The sequence below is a fragment of the Bombina bombina genome, chromosome 4 (genome assembly GCF_027579735.1).
Source record: "Bombina bombina isolate aBomBom1 chromosome 4, aBomBom1.pri, whole genome shotgun sequence".
Taxonomy (NCBI): domain Eukaryota; kingdom Metazoa; phylum Chordata; class Amphibia; order Anura; family Bombinatoridae; genus Bombina; species Bombina bombina.
Genome location: NC_069502.1, coordinates 260,664,819 through 260,692,317, shown reverse-complemented (window position 1 = coordinate 260,692,317; position 27,499 = coordinate 260,664,819). Strand labels below are relative to the sequence as shown.

The following is a 27,499-nucleotide window of genomic DNA, read 5'->3' as shown; positions in this document are numbered from 1 at the left end:
AGTGAACATTACCAAACAGAGGGATATTACTCTTTTCACATTTGCAGTAACAGGGGCGCTGTTCCGGACTGTTAGCAAGGTGAGGCGGCAGTCTCAATACATCATCTCTATCCCTCCCCCCCCCCCCCCGGTTTTTCGGGTAAAAGCAGGAGTATTCAGCAGCTGACAACCACTAATTTACTAAATGGAACAATTCAACTTAGGGTCCAATTTATGGTGACTCAGTACTTCCGTGACTTGCAACGGAGCTTAAGTAAGGTGTTGGCGCAAGTGGAACTTCAGCAAACAGCAAGTTGTAGCCTCCATCGAAAACAGAACTCTGGGACTTCAACAGGGATAACAAGCAAAGCTATCTTAGTTCTGCAAAACATGGCGCAGATCTCTCCACGTGGTGTTAGGAGCCGGAAGACTCCCGGGCACTCAACCACTTGTAAGAGAGGAGACGGCACAAAGATAACCCCACATCCTCGCCCCCTGGCTCTACATCTAACCTGTGCAGCTACAAACCTGCATGAATGTGCCTGGAGTTCGGAACAACACCAGCAAGCGACGTAAGAAGAAACAGGTAACAAAGGAGGTTCAATTTATTGCTAAAGGCAGCAGGAGTGTGAAAGTGCAGTGGCCCACACCTGCAGAGAAATTGAGCATTCACAAGTGGGACCTAAGCAGTTCGTCTACCCAATGCCATCATCCTCAGCCAAGATGGTATGTGAGCCCATTTAACAGCCCTGCAGATGGAAGTCCCCACAAAAGAGATGGCATAGGGTGAGGTTGTGATGGGATTTCATTAACCCTGTGATACACTTGTACTTGTAAATGTAAATTTTAGTTAACAGTGCATAGCTTTGCAAATAAACTTTGTCTATAGCATGCTTGTCTCAATAAAAGCTGCAATGTAAATGTTAGTTTGCATATTAACATTGGTATTTGATTAAAAACTACACCAACAGTAAGAAATACATTCTTTCAGCAAGACACTTATAACTTACTATAAATGAAAGATATCTTTTAAATCTTTCATATACATCTTCTATATATAAAGAAAAGTACCTTGCTATATGAACCTGTTTACATGATTGTGAACAATATAATCTTTAATATGCTTCTTTTGCAATCTATAAAATGTATAACTGTATTCAAATAGATGTTTAAATAAAATACTTCTGCATTGTATACAATGTATAACTGTATTCAAATATATGTTTAAACAAAATTCTTTTGCAATATAAAAGGTTTTTATAGCTGTTCAAACTAATATACTAACCAACTAACTAATATTAACATAAGATGTTATATGATTTTAAAATGGAGACTTATTCAACCTTGAATTTGTAAGCTCTAAAATGGATGCTCATTGCAATTTAAAGTGCGTACGTTAAAATTTGTATAACAACTTCTCAAGGCTATGAACAAAATGTTTATGTTTTAAAAACATACGATGTCTGCATCTGATAACAGAAACATTATAAAAACACCTCTTTTGTAAACAAGGGGCATGTCTTTCTAGGCCATCCAGAGATAAGGTGACTGGTTGCATAGAAGTCATTTCGAGTGGTATGTAAATAATTGTTGTAATTGTTATTGAAAGCAAGTTTAACTGAGAGTCAATTAACTCTGTGTGTATTTTGGATTTAAATTAATTTAATTTTTATTGCTTCTCTAAGCTAATTATTTTGCATAATAAAAATGTATTAAAACAGTATTATTCTCTCAATAACCATTTCTTTATTGTACTCAGAAACTTTCTTTGTAAGAAATGAGACCTGTTTCACTGATATAATATTTAAAGGTCAGTGTTTGGAAATCATATTTCAATATAACTGTGCTTTAAGACCTTATAAGTGAATTAGGTGTGAACCACTACAAGGTAAATATGGGTACAGGACAGATCTGAAGACTTGATCATATGATTTCTTAATAAGTCTCAGAATTGGACATACCATGAACTAGCCTGGATGCTCCTAGCATATGGTTATATATGGCTATACTAGATATGAATAAATTCTTCTACTATATTCCTCAAAACCCAAGCATAGAAGTATGTTGTTATTGTTGGTATCTGTATTTTGTTTGAGTTACCAATATATAGCTATGTTTCTTTCTCATTTAACTTACTCATCTAATCTAAGCGACGTGCTTCCAGCGGCCGAGGCAGCACGCTTGCATTATCCTAAACGAGAGGGTACACTACTTACTGCATCAAACCTAGACCATAAGGAGAGATCCAATATATTCATACATAAATAGAAACATAGATATTGACGGCAGATAAGAGCCATAGGCCCAGCAAGTCTGCCCCACCTTACCTAACAGTATAAACTTATCTAGTTCGTAGGATAGCCCTATGCTTGTCCCATGCATTTTTAAAGTCCCCCACAGTGTTTGTTGCTACTACCTCTTGAGGAAGTTTATTCCATAAATCAATCACTCTTTCTGTAAAGAAGTGCTTCCTCAAATTACTCCTGAATCTACTACCCTTTAGCTTGAGCTCATGACCCCTTGTTCTTGAATTTTCCATTTTATGTAAAATACCCACAGCCTCAGTTTTACTAAACCCTTTAATGTACTTGAAAGTTGCTATCATATCACCTCTTTCCCTTCTCTCCTCTAAGCTATACATATTTAGGTCATTGATGCCATACTATTAATAACATACGGCTAGATTATGAGTTTTGCGTTATGAGGGGAAAAGCCTCATAATGCTGCTTTTTCACTACCGCTGCTATTATTAGTCTTGTTAGAATAGCTGTACTGCACACTTTTTTGGCCGTAACGTAACTACCGCAACTCCTTTTTCAATGGGACTTCCATAGCGCCGGTATTACGAGTTTTGCCTGGGAGGCCAAAAAAGTGAGCGGTACAGCCTAAAATGTCAAGATCTGTACCACCATCTAAAGTCAGTAGTTATGAGTTTTACGCTACAAAGTTGTAGCATAAAACTCATAACTAAAGTGTTACAAAGTACACTAACACCCATAAACTACCTATTAACCCCTAAACCGAGGCCCTGCTGCATCGCAAACACTATAATAAAAATATTAACTCCTAATCTGCCGCTCTGGACATCCCCGCCACTATAACATATTAACCCCTGAACCGCCGCACTCCTGCATCGCAAACACTAGTTAAATATTGTTAACCCCTAATCTGCCACCCCTAACGTCACCGCCGCCACTATACTACAGTTATTTACCCCTAAACCTAACCCTAAGTCTAACCCTAACACCCCTAACTTTAATATAAATAAAATAAATCTAAATAAAAATTACTATCATTAACTAAAAAAATTCCTATTTAAAACTAAATACTTACCTATAAAATAAACCCTAAGCTAGCTACAATATAACTAATAGTTACATCTTAGGTTTTATTTTTATTTTACAGGTAAGTTTGTATTTATTTTAACTAGGTAGACTAGTTAGTAAATAGTTATTAACTATTTAATAACTATCTAGTTAAAATAAATACAAATTTACCTGTAAAATAAAACCAAACCTGTCTTACACTAACACCTAACATTACACTACAATTAAATAAATTACATTATTAATTAAATACAATTAACTAAATTACTATCATTAACTAAAAAAATTAAAAATTACTATCATTAACTAAAAAAATTCCTATTTAAAACTAAATACTTACCTATAAAATAAACCCTAAGCTAGCTACAATATAACTAATAGTTACATCTTAGGTTTTATTTTTATTTTACAGGTAAGTTTGTATTTATTTTAACTAGGTAGACTAGTTAGTAAATAGTTATTAACTATTTAATAACTATCTAGTTAAAATAAATACAAATTTACCTGTAAAATAAAACCAAACCTGTCTTACACTAACACCTAACATTACACTACAATTAAATAAATTACATTATTAATTAAATACAATTAACTAAATTACAAAACCCCCCACTAAATTACACAAAATAAAAAGAAATGATCAAATATTTAAACTAATTACACCTAACCTAATAGCCCTATCAAACTAAAAAAGCCACCCCCCCAAAAAAAAACTAGCCCAACCTAAACTGCTAATAGCCCTTAAAATGGCCTTTTGCGGGGCATTGCCCCAAAGAAATCAGCTCTTTTACCTGTAAAATAAAATAGAAACAACCCCCCGACAGTAAAACCCACCACCCACACAACCAAACCCTCCAAATAAAATCCTATCTAAAAAACCTAAACTCCCCATTGTCCTGAAAGGGACATTTGGATGGGCATTGCCCTTAAAAGGGCATTTAGCTCCGTTTCTTTGCCCAAACCCCTAATCTAAAAATAACACCCACCCAATAAACCCTTAAAAAAACCTAACACTAACCCCCGAAGATCCACTTACAGTTTTTGAAGACCGGACATCCATCCTCATCAAGCCGGGAGATGTCTTCATCCAAGCGGCAAGAAGTCGTCCTCCAGGCGTGCAGAAGTCTTTATCCAGACGGCATCTTCTATCTTCATCCTTCTGACACAGAGCGGCTCCATCTTCAAGACATCTGGTGCGGAGCATCCTCTTCATACGGTCCCAGCCGTTCCTTTTAATGACGTCATCCAAGATGGCGTCCCTTGAATTCCGATTGGCTGATAGAATTCTATCAGCCAATCGGAATTAAAGGTGAAAAAATCCTATTGGTTGATGCAATCAGCCAATAAGATGGAACTTCAATCCTATTGGCTGATCCAATCACCTAATAGGATTGAGCTTGCATTCTATTGTTTGATTGGAACAGCTAATAGAATGCAAGCTCAATCCTATTGGCTGATTGGATCAGCCAATAGGATTTTTTCACCTTTAATTCTGATTGGCTGATAGAATTCTATCAGCCAATCGGAATTCAAGGGATGCCATCTTGAATGACGTCATTTAAAAGAACCTTCAGTGTACGGCTGGGACCGTTTAAAGAGGATGCTTCGCGCCGGATGTCTTGAAGATGGAGCCGCTCCGCGTCGGAAGGATGAAGATAGAAGATGCCGTCTGGATGAAGACTTCTGCCCACCTGGAGGACACCTTCTTGCCGCTTGGATGAAGACTTCTTCCGGCTTCGTTGAAGACTTCTGCCTGCTTGGATGAAGACTTCTCCCGGCTTCGTTGAGGACTTCTGCCCGCTTGGATGAAGACTTCTCACGGCTTGATGAGAATGGATGTCTGGTCTTCAAAAACTGTAAGTGGATCTTCAGGGATTAGTTTTAGGTTTTTTTAAGGGTTTATTGGGTGGGTTTTATTTTTAGATTAGAGGTTTGGGCAAAGAAAAATAGCTAAATGCCCTTTTAAGGGCAATGCCCATCAAAATGCCCTTTTCAGGGCAATGGGGAACTTAGGTTTTTTAGATAGGATTTTATTTGAGGGGTTTGGTTGTGTGGGTGGTGGGTTTTACTGTTGGGGGTTGTTTGTATTTTTTTTTTTTACAGGTAAAAGAGCTGATTTCTTTGGGGCAATGCCCAGCAAAAGGCCCTTTTACCGGCTATTGGCAGTTTAGTTTAGGCTAGGGGTTTTTTTTTATTTTGAGGGGGGCTTTTTTATTTTTATAGGGCTATTAGATTAGGTGTAATTAGTTTAAATATTTGATCATTTATTTTTTATTTTGTGTAATTTAGTTTTTTTTTTTTTTTGTAATTTAGTTAATTGTATTTAATTAATGTAATTTATTTAATTGTAGTGTAATATTAGGTGTTAGTGTAAGACAGGTTAGGTTTTATTTTACAGGTAAATTTGTATTTATTTTAACTAGGTAGTTAGTAAATAGTTAATAACTATTTACTAACTAGTCTACTTAGTTAAAATAAATACAAACTTAGCTGTGAAAAAATAAAATAAAACCTATGATAGCTACAATATAACTATTAGTTATATTGTAGCTATCTTACGGTTTATTTTATAGCTAAATATTCAGTTTTAAATAGGAATTAGTTAGGTAATGATAGTAAGTTTTATTTAGATTTATTTTAATTATATTAAAGTTAGGGTTGGGGATAGACTTAGGGTTAGGTTTAGGGGTTATTATATTTATTTAGTGTTAGTGATGTGGGAGGCCAGAGGTTTAGGGGTTAATATCTTTAGTATAGTGGCAGCGGCAATATTGGGGGTGGCAGATTAGGGGTTAATAAAGTTATGTAGGTTGCGGCGACAGTGGGGTCGGCAGATTAGGGGTTAGTAACTGTAATGTAGGTAACGACAACATTGGGGGCAGCAGATTAGGGGTTAATAAATTTACGCTCCTTTATTGCAGGTGCTAGTCTTTTTTTTAGGCGGCTCTTCCCATTGATGTGTATGGGGAAATCGTGCACGAGCACGTAAAGCCAGCTCAAAGCAGCGTTGCTATTTGTGTGTGGTATGGAGCTCAACGCTGCTATATTGCCCGCTAACGCCGGGTTTTTGCAAACCTGGAATAGCATCGCTATTAAAGGTGAGCGGTGGAAATAACTTGCAAGTTAGTACCAAGCCGCTCATAACGCAAAACTCGTAATCTGGCCGATAGCTTCTCATTGCCATATTATAAAGCGATAACTATTAGTCAGGTTATAGATTTCCGATCAGATATTGTGATTGCATATATTATCTGGGATTTTATTTAGAGGGTATACAAGGGTTATCACTTATCTCAGTAACCTCTGTAAAAGCCCAAGTAACCTCTGGTCCAGAATTATATTTATTACCCATAAAGTTACTCCTGAAAAATATTACCCTGTCCCCCTCTATACAGCCTCCTCCAGTGCAATGATATTATATGTGATAGTCCCCTGCTCCCTTCAATCCTCTTAACTTTTAAGTATTACACTTTATCCTCCTATAGTTTCATATAGATCATGTTAATGTTAATAGTTCCAAAAAAATTAGGGCCTTAAAGCGCTTTCTATTGACATTACGGCATCTGCTAGGCTTGAGCCCATACTTAATGAATACATAAACCTGCTATATATATTATATAAAATAGGTGAGATTCTAATTGGCAATTTACCTGCCTCCTTAATGTTTACTATTTATATTTGCGCTAAAGCCCAGTAATTTAATAGTGACCCAATTTGGTGAATTCTTTAGCAGTATTAACCCGCTGTTTGTTTTTACTGTTACAAGTTGTTATACTTAAAACACATTTAATTGAGTCAACTAACCTCTTCAGATACACTCTAAATGCCTTATTTGCTAGTTCATATGCTTTAGTTAGGAATCATATCATAGAAAATGTCATTTTCCTGCCTTTAAGCTAATATTATAGTGGCAGTTAAGGTATTGTCTAGCATACTTATTCCATGTAATTTCATCACATTAAACAATTGACTCTTTAATCGCAATGCTGTAATGGATACAACTTGTTTTCATTCCCATCTTCCATAAATAAAGCTTACATCTCATTCTTCATAATATTTAGTTAGATATCACTCTATCAGGTGATTTAATTAATCAGAGAGTATATCCTAACTCAAAAAGCTCAGAAAAAGAGGTATCACGCTATTAAATTTGACTTAAGCTTTGTATAGTTACTATGGTTGATCAGAATTCCATCTCTGTCTAAAATTTCTGTCTGCTGTTATTAGAATCTAATTTTTATGTGGGACACATATAAAATACAAGGAAATGATCTAGGGTACCTCTGGTATACCAGGAAATAAAATAGTATTGTGCCATCACTAAAAGTTCAAAGAATAGTCCTAGTAACACAGGAAAAAGTTAATGGAGAAAACTTGATATCCCAAGAATCCATAGACGATAAAATTCAGTGAAGATAGGTCCAAAAACTTTTCTCTCTAAATGGGTACCTAAATGGAAAAAAGCAACAAAACACAAAATAGTGCAACCCTGTAGATATAAACATATAATACTGGGGATAAAAGTACTCACTGGATGGTTCAAACAGCCTACACGTTTCGACCTATATTGGTCTTTCTCAAGGCTCTGTTTGACCATCCGGTGGGGCCCTCAAATAGCCCCTGTCTCCTAAAATTTAGAAAACGCTGGTTCACTTCCGATTCCGGGCGGCGTCTAATGACGTCACTTCCAGCCCTGGTCGGCGTCTAATGACATCACTTCCGGTCCCCGGGAAAACATTTCCAGTTAGTGGAATTCATCATGGAACTTTTAGTTGCCTACATGTAAATGCACAGTTAAAGGGACAGTCTAGTCAAAATTAAACTTTCATGATTCAGATAGGGCATGCAATTTTAAACAACTTTCCAATTTACTTCTATTATCTAATTTGCTCAATTCTTTAGATATCCTTTGTTGAAGAAATAGCAATGCACATGTGTGAGCCAATCACACAAGGCCTCTAGGTGCAGCAACCAATCAGCAGCTACTGAGCATATATAGATATGCTTTTCAGCAAGTGATATCAAGAGAATTAAGCAAATTAGATAATAGAAGTAAATTAGAAAGTTGTTTAAAATGACATGCTCTTTCTAAATCACGAAAGAAAAAAATTGGCTTTTATGTCCCTTTAACTAAACTTGACCAAAAATTGAACATTGAACAGAAAAAGCTGATATGTACATGTACACTTGAAATATTCTAAGTGACAAAAGTGTATTCTCTACCATAGTGTATTTAATTATTCTTACTGTATACAATTTAGTGAATCATCTATGTGACATTTGTATATTTATAAATTAATAAATATATAAATAAATATGTGCATTAATTCCCTACTGGAATATATTCTAAGTAAAGTGCTACTATAAAAAAATTGGATATTATCCACACTATTTATATGAGAAAACAGACGATTGCAACATCAACAGCTCAATCGTAATAGAAGTAAGATACAAAGAGTGTAGTTATTTTCACCCTATTTGATATAAAATTATATGAGCAAGCAATGCTAATACGATCATATTTAAAAGTAAACTACAAAGTATAAGTGTGTAAGTGATTAATTAACATAGATTATAAACATAGAGATAAAAAATGTTGGTTTTTTTTGCACATCTACAAAACATTGTGGAAAAAATGCTAAACATAAGATAACTAATGAATCGTGCATATAAAATTACATAAAATTACTAGAGTTATTAAACAAAAAATCTCTTGATTAACCATCCTGTGAGTAAAACCTCAGTTTAAAAAAATAATGGTACATATCTAAAATCTTAATATAAGAATAAACCTAAACATTAAATCTAAAATACTTATAATAGAGATATTTCTAAAACCTTTCTAAAAATGATGGGAGTCAATGTAAATCTTTGTATAAGAGTTCAGCATTTAGGCCTCTAGGTGTAACTGTATCCATCGGGAAGATCCATTTGGACTCTGTAGTGAGGAGTCTTTTTTCGTAGTTTCCTCCTCTCCAAATGTCCCTTAGATGATTCACTAAATTGTATACAGTAAGAATAATTAAATACACTATGGTAGAGAATACACATATGTCACTTAGAACATTTCAAGTGTACATGTACATATCATGTACACTTTCTGTTGAATGTTCAATTTTTGGTCAAGTTTAGTTAACTGTGAATTTACATGTAGGCAACTACAAGTTCTATGATGCATTCCGCTAACCGGAAGTAATGTTTTCCCGAGGACCAGACTGGAACCGGAAGTGATGTTATTAGATGCCGGCCAAAACTGGAAGTGACACTGCGTTTTCAAAATTTTGGTGCCAAAAGAAGAGAGACTGATTAGGAGACAGGAGCTATTTAAGGGCCCCACAGGATGGTCAAACAGAGCCTTGAGAAAGACCAATATAGGTTGAAATGCATAGGCTGTTTAAAGGGACACAAAACCCACGAAACAATTGACCTCCAATAGCCATATCACTATAAATAAGTTTAGTTTGTAATTACAATAGCGGATCATATATTTACCGTTTAGTAGTATTAGTCTTAAGAATTTTTATTGAATTCCAAACCCACCGACCGGCAATAACTTCTAATTCTCCAATCCACATCGATAACCCCAGTTATCAACATGGCAAATTTTCGCCCCTATGCACATGAGCAATTGAGTCGTCATAACAGACGTCACCGCAGGAAAACATGCAGATCAGCTTAATCATATTTAGGAATTGTGTACATATAACAAAACTAAGTGGATTTTTAACAATGCTATATCTATATTTATATATTTAAAAACCAATTTATTATTAATTAATTTTAGGAATTTTAACAAATTGATATGCGCATGGTCAGAAGATCGCAAAATAATGAGATGCAAAAATTGTAATTTCTATTGGTAAGTTTGTCGGATCGCGCACCTCTCATATTTGAGGGTTGTCATTACAGGCAGCAAATAGGTATGTTATAATATTTATACATGCAAAATTGAATATTTATGGTCTGTTGGTGCAAAAAATGAGAAAGTTTTGTAATCCTTTAAACCATCCGGTGAGTGCTTTTATCCCCAGTATTATATGTTTATACCTACAGGGTTGCACTATTTTGTGTTTTGTTGCTTTTTCCATTTAGGTACCCATTTAGAGAGAAGACTTTTTGGACCTATCTCCACTGAATTTTATCATCTATGGATTTTTGGGATATCAAATTTTCTCCATTAACTTTTTCCTGTGTTACTAGGACTATTTTTTGAATTTTTTTTTATAAATCAAGCTTTAATAAGCAAAATTAGCAAGTGTACAGATATAAAAAGAGCATATTGTAAACAGAATACAAGGGTTTGTCATTTTTAACTTTCTTCTTTTGAGATGTTAGGTCCTTGTAAATGTCCTTGGTACACTGTGACACAAATATTGATATGGGATCAATTTGTATTAGTCTCAGCGAGTCCTGTTGTATTAGTTTGATCCCCCATTTCTATTTTTTTTTTTTACTTTTCTTAACAAACAAGATTATACACAATAAATTATCAACAGTAAACAATAACAATAAATTCCATTTAACAGTCACTGTATGATAATAAATGCTGGATTTGACCTATATAAATCTGTAAACACTGAGTGTCCTTTTTTGGTGAGATTTATGTGGAAGATAAAAGGAAGGAAGGGGGTAGTAATAATTCCCCAAATCAGTTATTATTATTATTATTATTATTATCGGTTATTTGTAGAGCGCCAACAGATTCTGCAGCACTAATCACCATGGTTTTTGTTATAGTAGATTTGTGGCGACCCCTTGACTGGAATAGTGGGTAAAGGACCTTGAGACATAGATAGTTGAGGTGTCTATGTGGGTCTTGAGTCCCATAGAAGTAATAGGTCTACGTGTCTAGTGTGTTTGAAAGCAGGTAGTGGTATTGTTCTTTTTTTTTCAATAGTTTTTTATTTAGGTTTAGCATTGAATACAACATACAATGATAGCCCTGTAACAGTAAGGGCATGTATACCATTGTTCAATAAACATTGAAATTTGTAACAAAAAGAAAACAACAAGGAATGACAGTAAATAGGCTACTCAACTCTCTATTTTATATATAGGATAGTTGAAATGGCTGACTAATTGAATGGCCACTTATGGGTCATTTGGTCAAAAAAAAACTGAAAGACATATGATAGTCAGATTGGCAGCCACTCTTGGGCTACATAATAGCTGGTAGTGTACAGAGGATGAGCACTGCTTAGGATTTAATATAAGTAGTGTGTTGTAAAAAAACAAGAGAAATTACTGTATCGTATGCAAAATAGAGTCACACCTGAGGAACATATAATAATAATAAACAATTAGCATAGCATTGTGTGACATAATGAAATAATGTTTTCTATATGGGAGGGAGAGGGGGGGGGGCATGGTTAGCGTTGTACAGCTTAAGGTAGCCTTGAAACAGTACAAACATGGATACTCAAATCTTATTTTTTTGCTTAGCATAACTAAAAATACCAGCAACGGCAACATTTCCTCTATGTAGTTAGTTCTCCAGTAGTAACCTTGCTCTTGTGCCAACCCAAGGGCCACAACTAGATCCCTGAGTATATATAAAAAATTAGTTGAACACAGTGAACAGCTGGGTACTACGTAAGAACCTGAGACCTGAGTCGGCAAATAAGATTGAAGGAGACACCAGCTCCTTTTAAAGTTGTACCTATGTGAGTGCATGGATGGCCAGGCCCTAGTAACTCTTGGGCCACTGGACAAATTAATACTATGGGATCTAACAATACGTATATGTAGGTACAGGGTGTATGAAATAAATAATCCTTTAGCTTACTAGACGAGAGAATGGGCATAGAAGCTTAAGAAATTATAGAGGGTAATACTAACGGTACTTGGAAAACTGGGGAGAGGGAACGACTAATCATAGGCATATATAGTAGTATTATTAGTGTTATGAATAAGTGCCCCTATTTTTGCCCAATTTCATTGTTAAGACCAGAAAGATTATTATGAATGGTCTAATTGAAATAAGTTAGCAATTAGCTCCCTAGACTGAGAAATATGTCTATGCTGTAGGTGTTGGAGCAAGAAATATCCCATGTATTGCAACAGTTTGATAATACTAAAAGTCAGATGGGACCTAAGCTCCACATTCACTTAGTATATTTGCAACTTTAAATCTGAGAATTATTTCTGTAAGGAAGCCATGACGTAATCTGGATCCTCAAAATGTGCAAACACCCTACTCTAGATATTTGTTCTCTATTGAGTATTGTTAAAGTAGAACCAGTCATAACCCACCATCTTGGCCGCCGATGGCGAGAGGAACTGTAGTTTGCAGGGAAGTGCTTATTACCTAAATAAAGTTAATGCTAAAGGACGAGAATTATTATATGGAGATACTCGTTATGGAGGGGGTTTATCTAGTTTTGCCAAGGGTCTAATTAGTGATTGTTGGGTCATCTCTTATTCTATAGAAAGGAACAATACAGTATAAGTATATATACCTATTAAACCAGTGATTGCCACAAGAGGAGCTAAGTTATATGGTATTGAGTTAGTAAATGGGCAGATAAAGGGTGTAACTGATGTGGTCTACGTAAACACCTTTAGAAAGTTCCCCAAGCACTAAGTATGTAGTTTAATCTTAACACATATATTAAAACCAATAGTATAATTAACCATTCAGATAGGTGAGCATGTTAAAGTTATCCTATAATAGGGGTCTATAAAAAATAGTACATTCAACTAGAAACTTATTAAAAAGACATCATATTTTGTTTTTTACATGGATAAATGTCTAAACATCTTTTGCATATTATTGCTTAGAAAACAAAAATAAGTATGACAGGAACGAGTGAGGGATTCTAAAAGTCTGGTTTCAACCAAAGTATATTATCATGAGTCCACTTAGGAACAGTAATAAAAGAATGGAGAAACAAAGTCTCCTGTGGCTGTCCAAGAATCTACTTTATATTCATGGCACTAGTTGTAAAGACTCTTAATAGATGTACTACAGTGTGTATCGGCATCTGGAACAGAATTACCCCACTCCAAACCTCTAAGGTTCGTAAGATCATCGGGGAGACACCTCAGTACCTGTTGCAGTGCAGACTCAATTGAGTGAAAGCTGAGGAAATGGAGGTATTGCTTTCAATTCCAGTAAGGGAACTGGTAGTGTCTGCTTGGAGTAGTGCTTGGGTTTAGATCTGAGATTCCGCATATTGCTCCATCTCGTCCACTATCGGCTGATGTTGAGGCACTTTTCTGTAATTCCACGGTCTTTTGATGTTTACTGCGACGGCAGCTTTCTGTACCTCATTTGAAGCGAAGGAAGCGGTGTCCTCATAGCTAGTCTGAAAAGGATCCTCTGGGGAATCTATTCTCTTAGGTACCTGGTGTATGGCAACCAACGGCTCATATGTGTTTCTAGGTGCCGGGCTCTCCTCTGGCGAGGTATGTATATGTGAGTCACCATCTGGAAGATTGCGAGCATTCCTATGTGTACCACAGCATTCACCGATATGCTTAGATAGCTTTGAAAAGTTTTCATCTAATGCGTCACTCATATCTGATAGCAATTTCAAGAGGATAGTTTCCATGTTTTGCATAGTTTGGCTTGTGTAGCATTAGATAGTAGTTGGCGTGTACCTACTCAATATCCTGTAGTGCCTTGGTGAGAGGGAAGATGTTAAGAATGTCAGGTAGGCCACTGTCCTGTTATCGGTCCAGAACAAGGTAGGATGGCCATATATACCGCAATTTTTCTTATGTCTCAGTTCAACAGAAGATGAGGAATTGAAATATAATAATATGTAGAAATGATGCTGAGAAATCCCTAAGAGAATTTGGCAAATATTTGGAGCTTTGCAGCTTCAGAATATGCGACCGGCCAGGACAGCGGCTTGGACACGCCCCATGGTATCTTTCTAACTTGAGGTTGGTTTTTGTTTCCTGAATCTACATTTGCAGTTTGGGGACCATTTCTTTTTTCAAAACTCGTGGGATGTGTTGGTGAGCGCTATTTACCATGATTTGTAACAATTTAGTGTGCAATTTTGATTTGTTTAGGATATCTATGAAATAGGAAAATTATTGTATCTGTGTCTATAGGAGTTCCTAAAGTGCGTTGTATGTATGGTATGATTGAAGCCTAAAATGGTTGAATTTTGGGACATGCCCACCAGATGTGAAACAGGGATCCATCGTTAGAACAAAGTCTCCAACAGCAGTTGGAGGAATTTGGGAAGATATATTTAAGTCTTTGTGGTGTGAGGTACCATCTTGTTAGCAGTTTGATGTTAGTCTATAACAGTTTAGCTGAGTGTGCTGACTTTTTTATGGAGATGAAGATTGAGCACCATTCCGTCGATGGAATTAAAAAAGGTAAGTCTCTGTCCCATGATCTAGTATACGTCGGTAAGTCGTTCTCTCTAGGTGTAGTCATGAGTTTGTAAGTCAGTGAAACGGTATGGTGGATCGTCAAGGAAGAACTACATAGTTTTTCAAACAGGGTTCGTTGTCTTGTTAAATTGTCTTTTTGTGTAGTTTGAAGAAAATGATTTCATTGTAGGTATCTAAACCAATGTGTGAAGAACCCGTCCTCTAAGTGCTGAATTGATTGTTTAGTTAGTAGCCTACCCTCTTCCACTAGTTTATATGTGGGCAGGAGGAGGTGTATATCTTTGATACCAGTAGGAGTAAAGCAGAGGCCTGGTTGAAAATTGATGTGTCGTAAGGTGGGTGTAAGTGGGGAAGGTATTGTAGAAAGGTTAGGGTGGGTTTTGACTATGTTCGCCCATACCTTATAAGTTTCTGAGATTATGGGGTTTCTTGGATAATTTGTTTTAACTTGGCAAATTTCTGTCCAGCATAATGACCCTAGCTGTGGATAGTTTGAGAGATCATGTTCAAGTTTGACCCATTGCTTGCTATGGTGCTCCTCATATAAGCACCAGTCTATGATTCTAGAAAGGAAGACAGCATTCCGATAGTCGTGAATGTTTGGGACTCCCAGCCCCTCCACAAGGGGGTCTCTATATATTGTTGATTTGGCAATCCTCTGCTAATTAGATTTCAAAATGTAAGAGTTAATTATTGATTGCAATTTTGGGATCATAAAGTTTGGTAGAGGGATAGGGATGGTCTGTAAGACGTACAACATTTTAGGGAGTAATGTCATTTTAGCACCACTGATTCTACCCAACCATGAAATGGGTTTGAGGGCCCATTGCTCGACATTTGAGGTTTTATTTGATGCGAGTGACTCATAATTTAGTTTAATCAAATCTGCTAAGTTAAGAGATAAGTGGATACCTAGGTATTTTAAAAAATGGGATCTGAAGGTAAATGGTGCTATGAATGGAAGGGATTTTAGATCATCTTGCTATATGAACTGATAGGAGATCAGATGTTTCAAAGTTTATAGAGAAGTTAGATATAGAGCCGTATGTTGTGAGGATGGAATGTGCTGCTGCAAGAGAGCTTAGAGGGGTTGTGAGGGTCATGAGAAGGTCATCGGCAAATAGCGCTAACTTATACTTAGAAGTTTTGATTTTAATGCCTTCAACGCGTAGGATAGTGGCAAGCACTTCCATAGAGAGAACAAGCAAACAAACCCTGCCTGGTTCCATTACGTATTAAGAAGGGGTCTGACAAAAGGCCATTAACTTTGATCTTGGCAGAGGTTGTAGTATATAGTGCAGAGATTCTAGATATAAATACTCGTGTGGAGGTTACAAGTCAAGAAAGTCCAGTCTAAACGGTCGAAAGCCTTTTCGGCATCTGTTGAAATTAATAGTGTTGGTATTTTTTGTTGGGAAGTGTATTGTAGTAGATGTATGGCTTTAACCGTATTATCCTTTGCTTCTCTTTGTGGTACAAAACCCGTCTGGTCATTGTGTATCAGATGTGGGAAAGAGATGTTAAGGCTAGTATCTTGGGGTAGAGTGTTTGTGTTCGTGAGAGTGTGAGAGAGGTCTCTATTTGGGTAATACAGGTGGCCCTCGGTTTACAACGGTTCAATTTGCACCGTTTCAGAATAACAACCTTTTTTTCAGTCATGTGACTGCTATTGAAAAGCATTGAGAAGCAGCGCATTGATTAAAATAGCCAGTAGGTGGAGCTGTCCGCTTGTGTTGCAGCAAAGATATGCAAGCCAAGCAAGCTAAAATTAATCAGTATAACTAGACCTGAGCTATCGAGCAGCTTTCATAGGAACAATATCTTCCAGTCTATAAATCAGTCCAGATTGGAATGCATAAAAAAGAATTGTTTGCAGAAAAATGCACATAAAGTCTGTGTTGTGTGATTATTTTAATAGGTTCATAATGCTGTTTAGCAAATGTTTTTATTCATTTAACTTAGTTTAATTATATATTCTGTGTTGTGTGATTATTTTATTAGATTTATAATGCTGTTTAGCATTTAAAGTCTTAATTTCAAAGCTTTAAAAATAATGTATTAGGTGTTACTTATGACAATTTTGAGAGGGGCCTGGAACCTAATTCCCTCACTTCCTATTGACTTACATTATAAACTGGGTTTCAATTTACAACGGTTTTGATTTACAACCATTCCTTCTGGAACCTAACTGAGGCCTATCTGTACATTGATAGGTACAATAATGTCTAGGTGTCATCCTTAAGAACAGTACATGGAATAATAACAATATAAATAAAACATTTGTGAGCAATTTTTTTTAAAACATAACAGTTTTTAAACAATAGTGGGCTAACATGTAGGTCCTTCTCTCAACTGTGGAGAAGAGTGTTTCATATTCAATTGTCAACATAGTCAAAAAAAAATTCTGTTAGCTCTTGGGTTTTCAATAGGGGGCTAACGGAGCCACAGAATCTGTCATTGATATGGTCATTCAAGAGACAATAGCTTAAAGATAATTACACACCATTAAAGGAATTAATCAAGGGGTACATATGGTTTATGAACCCTGAGTATTGAGAGTCTTGCTAGGGGTGGAAGGAGAAAAACAAGACAATGTAAAAGTATTGATCTCACCCATTTTCTGTATTAGAAATAGCCTGTTTTCTCTGCCTTTTAGGCTCTGCAGTTTGCCATGGTGTTCTCTGAGGTCTGGCAAATGTGTGGGAGGATATGTCCTTCTGACTGAATGAAGAAGTTAATGGGTTGTTTCTGTTTGGAGGTTGCAGGTTCAGCTCCTTGCAGAAATCATCTATGTCTCCAGGGCTTGAACAATTTTCCCTTTGGCCTTCCCATGTGAGCTGTAGCTGTGGCAAAGGAAAGCCCATCTGTAGGAGATGTTGTTCTTTCTCAGTAAAGTGGTGAGGGGTGCAAATTCCCTTCTCCTTTGTAGAGTTCTGGTCGATAGGTTGGCATATATAGAGAGTGCTGTTCCCTGGAAGCTCAGAGGTGAAGATGATCTGGCTTGTTTCATGATTTCCTCTTTCTGCTGGTACTCCTGGAATTTTATTATCACATCTCTAGGCGGTAGTCCCTCTTTTGGTCTGGGTCTCAAGGTACTGTGGTATCTGTCCAGAGCAATCAGCGCTGAGTATGATGTGCCTTTTAGGTTTTTAAAGAGGTCTTGTAGGTATACATGGATTGTTTCTGTAGTGATGCTTTCTAGGATTCCCCTGATTCATATGTTTTGTTGTCGGCTCCTATTTTCAATGTCCTCCAGATTGTCCTGGAGCTGGTCGATAACATTGTTTTGCACTTGCACGTTTTGTTGCAAGGTCGCTATTTCTGATTGATGTGATTCTGACTCTTCTTCAAGGAATTCCACCCTATCACCTATTTAATGCATTTCCTTATGGAGTTCAGAAATCTCCTCCATAATGCAGGACGTGACCTGTGTGATTAGATTAGTGAAATCTTGCTTTGATGGTAGTGTTTCCAGAAAAAGGTTGTGATACTTGCATGGTGTCAGGTCGGGGTTTCTGTTGTTGATTGTAGTTGAGGGATATCCTCTGCTGGATCCTGACTTGGCACTTGTGGTGTGGGGTTATCAAGAGGCTTGAAAAAATTGTTCATTGAGGTGGTGGTGCTATGGTGATTTCTAGGTACTCTATCTGGCTTGGTTTGTTTCTTCAGGGACATCTTCTTTAGATGTGTTATATCTTCGTCAGAGGCTTAATAATTATAGGTAGACCTATAGTCCTCAAGATGTATCCAATTGATAGGCCTCAGATTTGTAGTGTTCACCCTGCTGTAGTCATAAGATAAGCTGCTTCTTTATGTATATGGCCCTCAGAGAGTGCTACATAGGAGAATATGTGGGGCTGAAGCGACTTTAACTGTGTATTAATCTTACCTGGGAGTCCAGTATTAGTATTGTAGATTTAGATATGTTATACCCAGGTGAGAGTTAATAGTCGGGTTAAGGAGATTGCAGATCACCTCATGTTAGAGTAAAAAGTCTCTGCACATAAAACAACTTGTAGATTTGCACATGAGGATAATAATGTAAGAAAAAGGTACCTTAGTAAGCTTGCATGGTGGATCCTTGAGTTGTAGATTTCTTGGATATAGTTGTCGAGTAGGCCTCTGTTGTACCAGGTCCTTGATTCAAGGCCTCAAGAGTACCAAGATGATATGGCTAAAATATTGATTGTGGTGGTAGTGATGCACCCCTTACTGTGCATGGATTGTAGATCTTGTGGCTCCCATCAATGATGAGGTGGATGTGATCCGTATACAATGAAGGCTGCAGTAGGCCGGAATAAAGCCGGGGCCTGGATTACTGAATAGTGCCCAAATCTTTTCATGCAGCTGTTTTCGTGGGTATCATAGAGGGGTAGAGTTCCTTCTCCAGTGAAGGTTTATGCCATAGCTGGCATGGATTATCCATTTTTTGGGAGTTCGGGAATAGGCCCGGATGAAGCCGGGGTCTAAAGTAGGTGGTGGAGGCCGGTCGCGTCACGGGTGTGTGAATCCGGCCGTTTTGGAGCACTAGCGCTAGCAGAAAGTGATGGTCCTGCTTTAGGAGGTATGCATCTCCATTTTGGTGGCAATTGCAGGTCGTTTACCTGTCTTTTAAGGCAAAAATCTGGGGCCATCCTCTAGAGCTCACTTAAAGTGCAGTCATTCCTCAGATGGCCGGCTCCACCCCCCCTATTCTTTGAACTTTTAGTGCCAGCACAATACTATTTAATTTCCTGATATACCAGAGGTACCCTAGATAATTTCCTTGTATTTTATATGTGTTTTATACTAATGTCCATGTATTGAACATGTAAAAAACCTTTTTTATCTGATACAATATACCATGTACCCTTATTTATAAGGAACTCCCCTTATTTGTGTGTTTTTAACTGTATCTTTTTTACATTCCATTTGGCACAGGAATGTTTTAGGGGTGTGTTGGTATATTAGCAGACTTGGAATTCTGGTACATTTGCCTGGCTTCACGCATTTTATTACAAATTGTGTAGATTTAGAATTCTGCGTTAGCTGTCAAAACCAACGTTAGGGGCTCCTAACGCTGGTTTTGGCCGCCCGCTGGTATTTAGAGTCAGGAAAGGGTCTAACGCTCACTTTCCAGCCGCGACTTTTCCATACCGCAGATCCCCCTACGCCATTTGCGTATCCTATATTTTCAATGGGATTTTTCTAACGCCGGTATTTAGAGTCTTGGCTGAAGTGAGCGTTAGAAATCTAACGGCAAGACTCCAGCCGCAGCAAAAAGCCAGGAGTTAAGAGCTTTCTGGGCTAACGCCGGTTCATAAAGCTCTTAACTACTGTGCTCTAAAGTACACTAACACCCATAAACTACCTATGTACCCCTAAGCCAAGGCCCCCCCACATCGCCACCACTCTAATAATTTTTTTTAACCCCTAATCTGCCGTCTGCACACCGCCGCAACCTACGCTATCCCTATATACCCCTAATCTGCCGCCCCCAATGTCGCCGCCACCTACCTACAATTATTAACCCCTAATTTGCTGACCGGACCTCACCGCTATTATAATAAAGTTATTAACCCCTTAATCCGCCTCACTCCCGCCTCAATAACCCTATAATAAATAGTATTAACCCCTAATCTGCCCTCCCTAACATCACCAACACCTAACTTCAAGTATTAACCCACTAATCTGCCGACCGGACCTCACCGCTACTATAATAAAGTTATTAACCCCTAATCCGCCTCACTCCCACCTCAATAACCCTATAATAAATAGTATTAACCCCTAATCTGCCCTCCCTAACATCACCGACACCTAACTTCAAGTATTAACCCCTAATCTGCCGACCGGGCCTCACCGCTACTATAATAAATTTATTAACCCCTAAAGCTAAGTCTAACCCTAACACTAACATCCCCCTAAATTAAATATAATTTTTATATAACGAAATAAATTAACTCTTATTAAATAAATTAATCCTATTTAAAGCTAAATACTTACCTGTAAAATAAACCCTAATATAGCTACAATATAAATTATAATTATTTTGTAGCTATTTTAGGATTAATATTTATTTTACAGGCAACTTTGTATTTATTTTAACCAGGTACAATAGCTATTAAATAGTTAATAACTATTTAATAGCTACCTAGTTAAAATAATTACAAAATTACCTGTAAAATAAATCCTAACCTAAGTTACAATTAAACCTAACACTACACTATCAATAAATTAATTAAATAAAATACATACAATTATCTACAATTAAACCTAACACTACACTATCAATAAATAAATTAAATACAAATAAATACACTAACTAAAGTACAAAAAAAAACAAAAAACTAAGTTACAAAAAATAAAAAAAGAACTAAATTACAAAAAATAAAAACATATTTACAAACATTATAAAAATATTACAACAATTTTAAGCTAATTACACCTACTCTAAGCCCCCTAATAAAATAACAAAGCCCCCCAAAATAAAAAAATGCCCTACCCTATTCTAAAATAAAAATAGAAAAGCTCTTTTACCTTACCAGCCCTTAAAAGGGCCTTTTGCGGGGCATGCCCCAAAGAATTCTGCTCTTTTGCCTGTAAAAAAAAACATACAATACCCCCCCAACATTACAACCCACCACCCACATACCCCTAATCTAACCCAAACCCCCCTTAAATAAACCTAACACTAAGCCCCTGAAGATCTTCCTACCTTGTCTTCACCACGCCGGGTATCACCGATCCGTCCAGAGGAGGCTCCGAAGTCTTCATCCAAGCCCAAGCGGGGGCTGAAGAGATCCATCATCGGGCTGAAGAGGTCCATCATCGGGCTGAAGTCTTGATCCAAGCGGCGGCTGAAGAGGTCCATCATCGGGCTGAAGAGGTCCATCATTCGGCTGAAGTCTTCTATCAAGCGGCATCTTCAATCTTCTTTCTTCCGGATCCATCTTCATCCCGCCGACATGGAACATCCATCCTGGCCGACGACTTCCCGACGAATGACGGTTCCTTTAAATGACGTCATCCAAGATGGCGTCCCTCGAATTCCTATTGGCTGATAGGATTCTATCAGCCAATTGGAATTAAGGTAGGAAAATTCTAATTGGCTGATGGAATCAGCCAATCAGATTGAGCTTGCATTCTATTGGCTGTTCCGATCAGATTGAACTTGAATCTGATTGGCTGATTCCATCAGCCAATCAGAATTTTCCTACCTTAATTCCGATTGGCTGATAGAATCCTATCAGCCAATCGGAATTCGAGGGACGCCATCTTGGATGACGTCATTTAAAAGAACCGTCATTCGTCGGGAAGTCGTCGGCCAGGATGGATGTTCCGCGTCGGCGGGATGAAGATGGATCCGGAAGAAAGAAGATTGAAGATGCCGCTTGATAGAAGACTTCAGCCGGATGATGGATCTCTTCAGACGCCGCTTGGATCAAGACTTCAGCCCGATGATGGACCTCTTCAGCCCGATGATGGACCTCTTCAGCCCCCGCTTGGGCTTGGATGAAGACTTCGGAGCCTCCTCTGGACGGATCGTTGATACCCGGCATGGTGAAGACAAGGAAGATCTTCAGGGGCTTAGTGTTAGGTTTATTTAAGGGGGGTTTGGGTTAGATTAGGGGTATGTGGGTGGTGGGTTGTAATGTTGGGGGGGGGGTTTGTATGGGTTTTTTTTGCATTCCCCGCAAAAGGCTGGTAAGGTAAAAGAGCTTTTCTATTTTTATTTTAGAATAGGGTAGGGCATTTTTTTATTTTGGGGGGCTTTGCTATTTTATTAGGGGGCTTAGAGTAGGTGTAATTAGCTTAAAATTGTAATATTTTTATAATGTTTGTAAATATTTTTTTATTTTTTGTAACTTAGTTCTTTTTTTTATTTTTTGTACTTTAGTTAGTGTATTTATTTGTATTTAATTTATTTATTGATAGTGTAGTGTTAGGTTTAATTGTAACTTAGGTTAGGATTTATTTTACAGGTAATTTTGTAATTATTTTAACTAGGTAGCTATTAAATAGTTATTAACTATTTAATAGCTATTGTACCTGGTTAAAATAAATACAAAGTTGCCTGTAAAATAAATATAAATCCTAAAATAGCTACAATATAATTATTATTTATATTGTAGCTATATTAGGGTTTATTTTACAGGTAAGTATTTAGCTTTAAATGGGAATAATTTATTTAATAAGAGTTAATTTATTTCGTTAGATAAAAATTATATTTAACTTAGGGGGGTGTTAGTGTTAGGGTTAGACTTAGCTTTAGGGGTTAATAAATTTATTATAGTAGCGGTGAGGTCCGGTCGGCAGATTAGGGGTTAATACTTGAAGTTAGGTGTCGGTGATGTTAGGGAGGGCAGATTAGGGGTTAATACTATTTATTATAGGGTTATTGAGGAGGGAGTGAGGCGGATTAGGGGGTTAATACATTTATTATAGTAGCGGTGAGGTCCGGTCGGCAGATTAGGGGTTAATAATTGTAGGTAGGTAGCGGCGACGTTGGGGGCGGCAGATTAGGGGTTAATAAATATAATATAGGGGTCGGCGGTGTTAGGGGCAGCAGATTAGGGGTACATAGGGATAACGTAGGTTGCGGCGGTGTACGGAGCGGCAGATTAGGGGTTAATAATAAAATGCAGGGGTCAGCGATAGCGGGGGCGGCAGATTAGGGGTTAATAAGTGTAAGGTTAGGGGTGTTTAGACTCGGGGTACATGTTAGGGTGTTAGGTGCAGACTTAGGAAGTGTTTCCCCTTAGGAAACAATGGGGCTGCGTTAGGAGCTGAACGCTGCTTTTTTGCAGGTGTTAGACTTTTTTTCAGCTCAAACGGCCCCATTGTTTCCTATGGGGGAATTGTGCACGAGCACGTTTTTGAAGCTGGCCGTGTCCGTATGCACCGCTGGTATTGAGAGCTGCATTGGCGGTAAATTATGCTATACGCTCCCTTTTTGGAGCCTAACGCAGCTCTTCTGTGAACTCTAAATACCAGCGGTATTTAAAAGGTGCGGGGGGAAAAAAGCATGCGTAGCTAACGCACCCCTTTGGCCGCAGAACTCTAAATCTAGCGGTATACACTTAACTTTATCTTCATTTACTTGTATCACTATATCTAAAGGTAATTTGTTTTTTTAAAGGGACACTCAAGTCAAATTAAACTTCATGATTCAGAAAGAGAAGCAATTTTAAACAACTTTCCAATTTACTTCCATTAACAAAATGTGCACAGTCTTTTTATATTTAAACTTTTTGAGTCCTACTGGGCATGTGCAAGAATTCACCGAATAAACGTATATGCATTTGTGATTGGCTGATGGCTGTCACATGGTACAGGGGGAATGGAAATAGACATAACTTTTAAAATTGTCACAAAAAAATCTACTAATCATTTGAAGTTGAAACTAAGTGCTATTGCATTGTCTTGCTATCTTCCATTTGTTGATTATGCAAATCTACTGTGTTTACTGGTCCTTTGTTGGTTTGTTTAATATATTTGCTGATATTACTCCCTTATAAATATCTTATCATATGATTACTATACTTTAATCTATATTGTTAAGTACTGGTTATGAGTTCACTTACAAAATATTAATTAATTCTGATTTTACAATTAAAATAAAATACACCTTTCTTCAAGCATATCACAAGGACTAAGGTAATCGATAATTATTAGGTTCTATGTGAGGCAGTGATTAATTACTGTAATTGATTTACCATAAATCTCAAAATGATTGATAATAAAGTTAACAGCATAAGATAGCATGAAAATCTGTGAAAAAATATTTTTTTGTGTGTGTAAATGATCAGAAAAAAGCCAGTAAGGTAAAAAATAACTTGCAATGCTTGTTTCCAGGCGAGCACAACAGCGCTAAAAAAGACCTAGCACGACTTGAAGTAAAGTGTAAGTGTTAAATTATACCAAAACATATTAAAATAAAGTATTACTCTCATACATATATACAATTTATATGTAAAATATATTTTTACTATTGAAGTAAATGTCTAAAAAGTGTTTTAAAGAGATATGGGCCTCTATTTATGAAGGTGTCAACCGCAAATGCGCTGGAATTCCGCAGCGTATTTGTGGCGAGCTTGATTCGCCTTAGTTATCAATTCCTACAGACCGGCAAAAGTAGAATTTTGTGACGTAACATACTATCCGCCGGACTCAGTCCAACACAGATCAATGCTTACGTCACTCCAGATGTTCCGAATGCAAGTTCGGCACAATCTGACTACTTTTGCTAGTTATCAAATAACTAGCAGGTACACTCGGTACTTTTACGGCCAGCGTATCTGGTTTTCAATCTGCTGCCCTGGAGGCGACGGATGCCATAGGAATCAATGGCAGTCGGAAAGCAGTGAAAGCTCATGTTCGCTGCTGCCCGATATCCCATTGATTCCTATGGGAACCTCTACACCTAACACCCTAACATGTCCCCCGTGTCTAAACACCCCTAATCTGCCCCCCCTACACCGCTGCCACCTACTTTATACTTATTAACCCCTAAACCACCGCTCCCGGACCCCGCCGCATCTAAATAAAGTGTTTAACCCCTAAACCGCTGCTCCCGGACCCCCCGCCACCTACATTATATTTATTAACCCCTAATCTGCCCCCCTACACCGCCGCCACCTACATTATATTTATTACCCCCTAATCTGCCCCCCCCTACACCGCCGCCACCTACATTATATTTATTAACCCCTAATCTGCCCCCCCTACCCCGCCGCCACCTACATTATATTTATTAACCCCTAATCTGCCCCCCCATACACCGCCGCCACTATATTAAATTTATTAAGCCCTAAACCTAACCCTAACCCCCCTAACTTAAATATAATTTAAATTAATCTAAATACATTTTCCTTTCATTAAATAAATTATTCCTATTTAAAACTAATTACTTACCTATAAAATAAACCCTAAAATAGCTACAATATAACTAATAGTTACATTGTAGCTATTTTAGGATTTATTTTTATTTTACAGGCAAGTTTGTATTTATTTTAACTAGGTAGAATAGTTATTAAATAGTTATTAACTATTTAATAACTACCTAGTTAAAATAAAGACAAATTTACCTGTAAAATAAAACCTAACCTAAGTTACAATTACACCTAACACAACACTACAATTAAATTAATTACCTAAATTAAATACAATTAAATAAAATTAAATAAAATTATCTAAAGTACAAAAAAAACAAACACTAAATTACAGAAAATAATAAACAAATTACAAGATTTTTAAACTAATTACACCTAATCTAATCCCCCCTAATAAAATAAAAATGCCCCCAAAATAATAAAAAGCCCTTCCCTATACTAAATTACAAATAGCCCTTAAAAGGGGCTTTTGCTGGGCATTGCCCCAAAGCAATCAGCTCTTTTACCTGAAAAAAAAGTACAATACCCCCCCAACATTAAAAACCACCATCCACACACGCAACCCTACTCTAAAACCCACCCAATACCCCTTAAAAAAAACTAACACTAACCCCTTGAAGATCACCCTACCTTGAGACGTCTTCACCCAACCGGGCTGAAGTCCTCAACGAAGCCGGGCAGAAGTGGTCCTCCAGATGGGCAGAAGTCTTCATCCAAGCCGGGCAGAAGAGGTCCTCCAGACGGGCAGAAGTCTTCATCCAGACGGCATCTTCTATCTTCATCCATCCAGCGCGGAGCGGCTCCATCTTCAAGACATCCGACGTGGAGCATCCTCTTCTTCCGATGTCTTCAAACAGAATGGCGGGTCCTTTAAGTGATGTCATCCAAGATGGCGTCCCTTCAATTCTGATTGGCTGATAGAATTCTATCAGCCAATCGGAATTAAGGTAGGAAAAATCCTATTGGTTGATGCAATCAACGAGTCTTGCGTTAGCCTTAAAAAGCAGCGTTGAGGGGTCCCAACACTGCTTTTTTACGCCCGCTGGTATTACGAGTCTGGCAGGTACAGGTGTACTGCTCACTTTCTTTCAGCAACTCGTGCATACCGCAAATCCCCTTACGTCAATTGCGTATCCTATATTTTCAATGGGATTTTCTTAATGCCGGTATTCTGAGTCTTGGAAAAAGTGAGCGGTACAGCCTCTCCTGTCAAGACTGATATCGCATTTAAAAGTCAGTAGTTAAGAGTTTTATGGGCTAACGCCGTAACATAAAACTCTTAACTAAAGTGCTAAAAAGTACACTAACACCCATAAACTACCTATTAACCCCTAAACCGAGGCCCCCCCCCCACATCGCAAACACTTAAATACAATTTTTAACCCCTAATCTGCCGACCGGATATCGCCGCCACTTTAATAAATATATTAATCCCTAAATCGCCACACTCCCGCCTCGCAAACACTAGTTAAATATTATTAACCCCTAATCTGCCGTCCCTAACCTCGCCAACACCTACCTACATTTATTAACCCCTAATCTGCCACCCCCAACGTCGCCACCACTATACTAAATGTATTAACCCCTAAATCTAAGTCTAACCCTAACACCCCCCCTAACTTAAATATAATTTAAAATAATCTATATAAAATTACTACAATTAAATAAATTAATCCTATTTAAAACTAAATACTTACCTATAAAATAAACCCTAATCTAGCTACAATATAACTAATAGTTACATTTGTATCTATCTTAGGGTTTATTTTTATTTTACAGGCAACTTTGTACTTATTTTAACTAGGTACAATAGTTATTAAATAGTTATTAACTACCTAGCTAAAATAAATACAAAAGTACCTGTATTTTGGGGGGCTTTTTTTATTTTATTAGGGGGATTAGATTAGGTGTAATTAGTTTAAAAATTTGTAATTATTTTTTTATTTTCTGTAATTTAGTGTTTTTTTT

The 27,499-nt window shown here is 37.3% G+C and overlaps 1 protein-coding gene across 1 annotated transcript in view; it reads right to left on the bottom strand.

Annotated features, from left to right (window-relative positions):
- INPP5D (inositol polyphosphate-5-phosphatase D) overlaps nt 1-27,499 on the bottom strand; it is a 329,719-nt gene that overhangs the window by 3,575 nt on the left and 298,645 nt on the right. The window lies entirely within an intron of this gene.